Raw genomic sequence first — 7704 nt, forward strand, 5'->3', positions numbered from 1 at the left:
TGTCTAATTGTTTCTAAAACAGTGTCCCAAGGTCATATCATCCCCTTTTGGGACCTTCCGACCAGTAGTGGGATTCAAAATTTTTTACTACCGGTTCTGTGGGCATGGCTTGGTGGGTGTGGCGAGGGAAGGATACTGTAAAATCTCCAGTCAGAGGTGGGATTTGCCGGTTCTCTGAACTGATCAAAATTTCCCCTACCGGTTCTCCAGAACTGGTCAGAACCTGCTGAATACCACCTCTGCTTCCAACAATGGGGAAGCCAGATTTGCTTAACAACCATGTTACTAATATAATAACTGCAGTGATTCATTTAACAACTGTAGCAAGAAAATGGGACAAAATGGGACAAAACTCACTTAACAAATGTCTTTTAGCAACATAAATTTTGGGCTCAATTGTGGTTGTAATTTGAGGACCACTTGTACTCAGTGCCAAAACTAGGGGAGCTGTCTGGTTTGGTCTGCATTACTAGGAATCAGGTAAGAAAAAAAACCAATACAATAATAGCCTTCTCCCCCACTGTGTAATTTCCTTATTTAAAGTTCAGAGAATGGGATGCCCACATTGGTTTTGTCACCATTGGCTTTTGCACATTATGAATAAAGTACCAGACATTGATTACAAGGGTTTAGAGAGCAGAGGTTCTTTTACTTCTTAAATAGCTCCAGGCTACCAAAATATAAAGAATTTTGAGCAGATGAAATCCAAGCCTAGCTAGATTTCGGTTCTTGAGATCAAAGTTCAAATTAACTGAAAATACAGTATGTGGCTAATTATACATTATTTTAATTATAGGTGACGACATGTTCGATGGGAATATGATCCCCACTGAGAGAAAGTAGAACAGGACAAGAGCCTCTCCTCCTTACAATAGAAATATTATCCCCACCCATGCAGAATTTGAAGGCCAAGGGGGGAAAAGTTTCACAAATGAGCTGGAGGAAACTTGTTCTCTAAATTTTTGATCCTTACCAGAGGCAATGGGCCTTTTGTCTTGATTTTAGACTGAGAAGAAATATTCGCTTCATATTTCTGTATGGATTTCCCTTTTCTTCTTCTTCTTCTTCTTCTTCTTCTTCTTCTTCTTCTTCTTCTTCTTCTTCTTCTTCTTCTTCTTCTTCTTCTTCTTCTTCTTCTTCTTCTTCTTCTTCTTCTTCTTCTTCTTCTTCTTCTTCTTCTTCTTCTTCTTCTTCTTCTTCTTCTTCTTCGTTAAAAACAACAAACTATTGCACAGATCAGCCTCCCACTAATTGGCGTACAGGTAGTACTTGATTTACAACCAGTCACTTAGCAACTGTTTAGAGTTACAAGCCTGTCTAAGGATATTTACCATCCAGTTTTAAAGTTACAACACCCACCTCCTTACCATAGTCACATGACCGGCTATTGAGAATTCAGCAACCGGCCTGCCTTTATGGCCACTTGCAGCGTCCCACATTGAATTAGATGTAATCAAGTGAAATATGACCTCATTTCCCTTGAACCAGAATTTATTTCTATTTTTTTGGCAAAAATGACCCATAGTGAACCACAGGTTTGCTTCACAACTGTGGCACTTGCATTATGACTGCGGCAGTCACTTTACAATCATGGGATTTACTTAATGACCCTTTATGATTGTCGTGACCATAATGGATAGATTGCACTATGGTTGAAAGCTGAGGATTACTTTTATTTTAAGTTTGCTTCAACTGTAATTCTCTGCAGGGAACGGAGGTCAAGAAAAGTCAGAATGCAACCTGAAAAATTTGCTCTCTTGTTTCTGATTCTTGAGAGTTGCCTGGAAGACATGATTATTATGATTATGGAAGACTTCCAATTCCTCCATAAAAAGGTCTTCTTAATCCCAAATGAGTCACCATCTTTCTGTTTTACAAACAATCATCACAGCCATCCTCTTCGCTTCTTTTTACCCTTCCTTCCTCACAAATGCTCCTGATTATCTGAATATACAGACAATAAGGGCAAACAATATTCTGTCAAGAACAACCTTCAGAATAGGACTTCCTTTTTATATATAACATCCTGCTTTCAAATGGTGGAGGAGGGGTGTATTCATCATGGGGGAATGATTTTAACTGAGGCTGTACTTTTCAGAACAAAATTGGTCAGAAAGCACTTTTGGTTTCCCTGGAAACCTGCATTTAAGCGTGAAGTGTCAAGGATGCTTGCTGAGTAATACCACAGACGGTGAACCTATAGTTTCCTCTGACAGTGCTTCACACATTTTTTTGGTTTATTTATTTATTTTATTTATTTATTTATTTGATTTGTCAATTGTTTACAAGATAATAAGTATAAGTGTATACATAGTTATGAATACATGAAATGGGTACATATAAGAAAAATAAAAGAAAAATAAAAGAAATAATAGGACAGGGACGGTAGGCACGTTGGTGCGCTTATGCACGCCAACATGTTTGTAGGAAACAGTTTGCTAAGGAGTTAATCTTCTGCCGAATTGTATCCAGGGTGTTGCACATAATGCTGGATTTGATGCATTTGAGAGAGAGAGAGAGAGAGAGAGAGAGAGAGAGAGATTTTGTAAGCTACAGAATATACAAAATGGGCAGGTCAAAGACTCTCAGATCTAGCTGTGTTTGTACACCAGTGTTAAATCCTAGCACCAATAATTATCACTGCATGAAGAATTTTCTGTAAATCCCAACTGCTATAATTAATGACTATCACATTGTACTTTCCCTCTTCAAAGAATGGTTGCAGTACATATAGATTAATTGAATTAAAATGAATGTGCTACTCTACCTCTCCAAAAACACAATGTGGTGCCTTTTAGAAATGTTCACTTTTTACATTTCTGAAAGTGCAAAATAGCACAATACTGGTTTTGATTACAGGGCACCTCTATATCAAATGTACTCATATTTAGGTTCTGTAAAGATTATGCTGTATTGTAATATCCAGTCTGCATGCATTTATTTCCAAGATGGTATTGGGAAAGCTTACTGAGTCTTGGGTTGCACCCCAAAACTGGATAATTACATGCTTTGCAAATGAGTCGTCCACCCCTAAATTGGGAATTAACACGTATCTTTTTTTCTTTCACCTTGTAATCTTTCTTTGATTCTGTAATTATGAATGGGTGGGTCTTTCATTGTGAATGCAGGTATGCCAAGTTAGTCTTTGAAATGCCATTTCACGGAAAACATATTACAGTCTGAGGACTCTTCCATACTACCAGGTGGAAGAGCCAATCCTATTGGGTCAGCAATGAGGTGAGTGAATTATTTATTGCAAGTTAAGTCATGGAAAGAGTTTGAGGGAATTCTCCAAGCTTCATAACTCCTCCTACATATTGCTGGGGGGAGGGGGGGCGGAAAACTCACTCTTCACTCTGAGTATCACTAGACTGAGATTGGTCAAGACTAGGTGGATACTGTGATGCAATGTAGATCTGATCTAACAGGAGGAAACAACCGTTAAGGGAGAAGTTTCAGGAAAGATTACTCAGTCCTGGGAAAGAAGAAGGTGTGAGAAAGAAACTCAGAACAACCAAAGCTTGATTTTTCTAAGTACAAGTAATTGTAAATAGAAATTCTGGCAGACTTTCAAGATTCTGTAATAATTCCTCAATGCCAATAAAAACTACTCTTGAAATTCCTCTTTGTTGACCTGGCTATCCTGAAAGGTTGACAGATGCTTGGAGCAGTGGGTTTAGCCTGACTGAGAGAACCCAGGAATGGATGAGGGTACAAGGGGAAGCAAGAGGGATCCCCCAATGTCACCTCTCAATTAAATCAATCCTTTGCATCTGAGGGTTTTTGTGAATGTGGGACAAGTGCTTTTCTGAAAGAGTGCTAGAAAAGTGTTCAAAAGCAACCTAGCTAACCAAGTAACATGCATGAAGATGGGTCACAGGACAAAACAGGAGGTAGTGTTGACCAATAAATGCCATTTTCAACCTGTGCTTCTAGGGAATAGCAGTATTGGTCGTGGGTGATCAAGAAATTGAGTTCTGACTTCATGGCCACTGAAGCATAGGCAGCATGGAGAATGTGTGGTTTGACTGGCCCATGCACAATACCAATATGATCTCCATGACTCCAAGGGCTGCCAGTGTCAAAATGGAGTAGATAAAACAGTAAAAACATGGCCACTTCAACCCTTTCCAGAAGCAGCGGGAAACTACTGAAATGCATCTTGCAGTGACAACAGAATCTCACTCTCTTTTCCAATTTAAATCTATTTCCTGTGCAATATATGACTAGCACCGACTCAAGATAATTAAAGAAAATACTCTAGTGCTCTTTCAAGGGATTGTACATGCAGCAAACAAATGACCAATGAAATGGACCAGATTATACCCATCAACAAAAAGAAGAATGCTACTTTAAATCTGGGAATGCTGAAGGACAATTTTCACATTTGATGTTCTTTTAGGTCTTCAAGAGGAGGGCATATCGGAGTCTCTGACAGAGAATCAAGCAGAGGAATGCTGGCTTGATGCGAGGCAGCGTCGCAGGCAAAAGTGTGAGTTGCAACGCAGGAGGAAGGGACGAATCAGAGACTGAGCTGAGGGACTGACACACCCCACAGGGAATAAAAGTGGGTGTGTTCACTCTGAGAGCTTCGTATGGGACAACGTGTGACTTATTCAGAGGAGCCTCGGAGTATTCTGTGTTGTGACAGCTTGTGTGATTTATATTCCTGCTTTCTTGTCGGACTTGGCAGACAGCGTGTGTGAGACTGCCAAGAACTTTATTGGCTCAAGGAATTAACTCTATAATTACTGGATTTGCTTGCTTGTTTGTATTCAGTTGGAGTTCGGACTTCTCACCTCATTTGTAAAGGTGAGACATAACACATATACGTATACGTATACGTATACATATACATATACATATACATATACATATACATATATACATAAGAAGCCGGACTTCTTCCCCGGTGCCACCCAGACCCCTCTGGCAGTGGCCAGAGACAAAGCCTCCTCCGCAGGTGGGAAAAGGGAGTTCTCTCGGGGGGCAGTGGTGGGGTGCGAGGAAGGCAAGACATATGCGCGCCCCCTCATTACGCCAAGATTTCCAGCAAAAAGGCAGCCAGGTTTTGAAAAGTAAAGGAAAACCTCTGGCGTTCACACTAAATCATGGTTAGCTGAAGCACAGCATAAGTTAACCTAATTATCTGAGTTAGGTAACCTATTAACTATCCTGATGGTTTAGCTTTGCATCGTAAAATTACATCAAATTTTAAGTCATTAACCACACCTTCAGCACCTCCAGTTTACACCGGGCTAGATGCATGGTAGAGTGGCATTGAGAGCTGGGCAGCATTCAAAGTTCATAAATTATTATCGATCATAAAAAGAAAAGGGTATATAAGGAATATCTTCTAAGGATGATGACATTTGTACTGTTCGCATTTGTACTGTTGACATTTGTGGAGTTCGCAGCAGATATTTGCTCTTTGCACCTTGATAGAGAAACATTCTGTTGCTGCCTAGGATTCAACTCTTCATCTTCTGAGTGGGAGATGAGCATCTTCACCTCTAGGCCACCACACCATTCAGGCAATACAAGTAGATTAACTATATATAATAAAGGGGACATTGCCAACTCCTGAGACAGGTCAGATGGCTCAGTTTTGCTGGTTTACTTTATTTCTAGTACTGAACCACATTTCCCTGGTTAATAATAGCACTGAAATGGCTTCCTAGCCACCATGTTGAGGCCTGTTAAAGTCTGCTCCTGAAAACATTTCTGTCCTCAGAGTGTCTATAGAGTCTAGTAGTCAAAAAAATCAAGATGGAGGACATGACAATGCAATTAAAGACCCATCTGTGTCTTTATGTGCATTGCTTTGATTGCACTATTGTGGCCACCATCTTTACTCTTTCAACCACACTCTGTGGATACTCTGTTTTCAATGTGTTTTCTGTTTGAGGGATTAAGGCCATATGAATGAAACCTGAAGGCACGTTTTCCTTTACTCACTAGCCTTTCTCTGCTTGCACTAGACCACAGTATGCATGTGGCCTGCTGCAATCCATAACTCAGGAGTTTAGAGTCATGCCTAACTATTCAGGCATTAGGCTATTGGGCTATTTATTTATAAGGTTTCTACACCACCCACCTTTCCTAAGTGACTTTGGGCGTTTTACAACAGCATAATAAAACTGTACAGATACATGGATAAAAACGTAGCTTAAAAACAGAGTTAAAAAAAAACAAGTTAAAACTTACAAGTTAAAAATCAAGCAGATTTCCCCCTTAAGCAGTCACCTAATTGCAAACATGGGTACCTGATTTTTGCCCGTGATTTTTGCTCCATCAGGAGACAGATCTGGCTTAGACCACATAACTGACAGCCAAACCACATCTGAAAGGACTAGGGTGTGTTTGTGGAAGACAGTTTGTTCTTTCTCACCTTGCTGTGTCCTCCACTCCCCACCCGCTAGCTAGCTGCTCTCCAAGCTTCTCTAAAGGGTGACAACAGCAACACTAAGGAACAGGGTGGAGTTTGATGCAGTGAATCAAAGGCCAGAGGTGATGAAGAAAAAATAGGGCAGGGCATTCATTCTCCAACTTTTACTTACATCAATAACTATGTGTTGCAAAATGATCATATCGATGGGGCGTTTGCAAAGTTTCTGGGAGCATGCATCAGAGGTTCTTTCCAGCCTTATCCACTTCCGGAGCTATAATATAAACACAATTAATGCCACTGCTATGCAAATTCTTTTTTCTAGTGTTATGTCTCAGACGCAACAGCTGAGAAAGAAAAGCACTGGGGTTTCCAGGAGGGCAAGTCACTGGGAGAATTAGGGAAAAGGTTGCCGAACTCTATGTACAAGCAGCATAGGCTAAGCAACTTCTACAGCTCCTTGACATCTGATACATTGTGACCCTCCAACCCTACAGTACACTACAGGTACAGTACAGGTATGTGGCCTGATATGAACCAGGCTGAGCAAATAGTCAGCAAGAGAGTGAAGCTTCATCTGTGCATGCGTGGGATCTAGGTTGCACACAAAACTATCCCCCCTCTTCGTCTGTGGAAAAAAAAAGTTTCCCACAAAACCAGTCCCTGGTGTCAGACAGGCTGGAGACTGCTATGATACGTGACATTTACTTTATGTAAAATGGAAAAAGGAGTATTGAATTGAAAAATAAGATTAATGACATCAAATATGGGCAATTGGGTTCAGAAAGCCATGTTATAATTCAGGCATTCATATGCAATGTTTGGGTTTTTTTTTATGCATGGCATGATAAGTGGCTGAATATGTGGACTGTTTGGAATATTTTGTATTCTCTCTATGCATTTTGTCGCCCCTCCCAAGCCAGCACCCTGTCATCCCTTTGGAAGAAGTGTTTTACAGCAACACCAGAACAACTGGTTAATGTCTCTGCAACTCAGCTGTTGAGGTTCCTTGCCTGTCCGTTTTTCCAAGCAAGCAGTGTGGAAATTCAGTACATGCTGAGAATTATATTGCATTATCACTCATATAAATCAGGTGGCATTCTACCAGTTCGCACCTATTCGCTAGAACCGGTTGTTAAGCAGTTTGGAGAATCGGTTGTTTGAAGAAATTACTGGCCTAATCCTGTAAGGAAGGCAGGAAGGAAACATTCTGGTGTTGCTTACAGAAATTGCCTCTCCGTTAACCCTTATTACATTCTTGGCAGGACTAGACTTCCTGCCTCTGGAACTTCTCTGGAGTTTTTCCCCCCTCCTTT

This window comes from Notechis scutatus, chromosome 2 (genome assembly GCF_049901735.1).
Source record: "Notechis scutatus isolate UNSWTSFEM ecotype Mainland chromosome 2, rNotScu1.2, whole genome shotgun sequence".
Lineage (NCBI taxonomy): Eukaryota > Metazoa > Chordata > Lepidosauria > Squamata > Elapidae > Notechis > Notechis scutatus.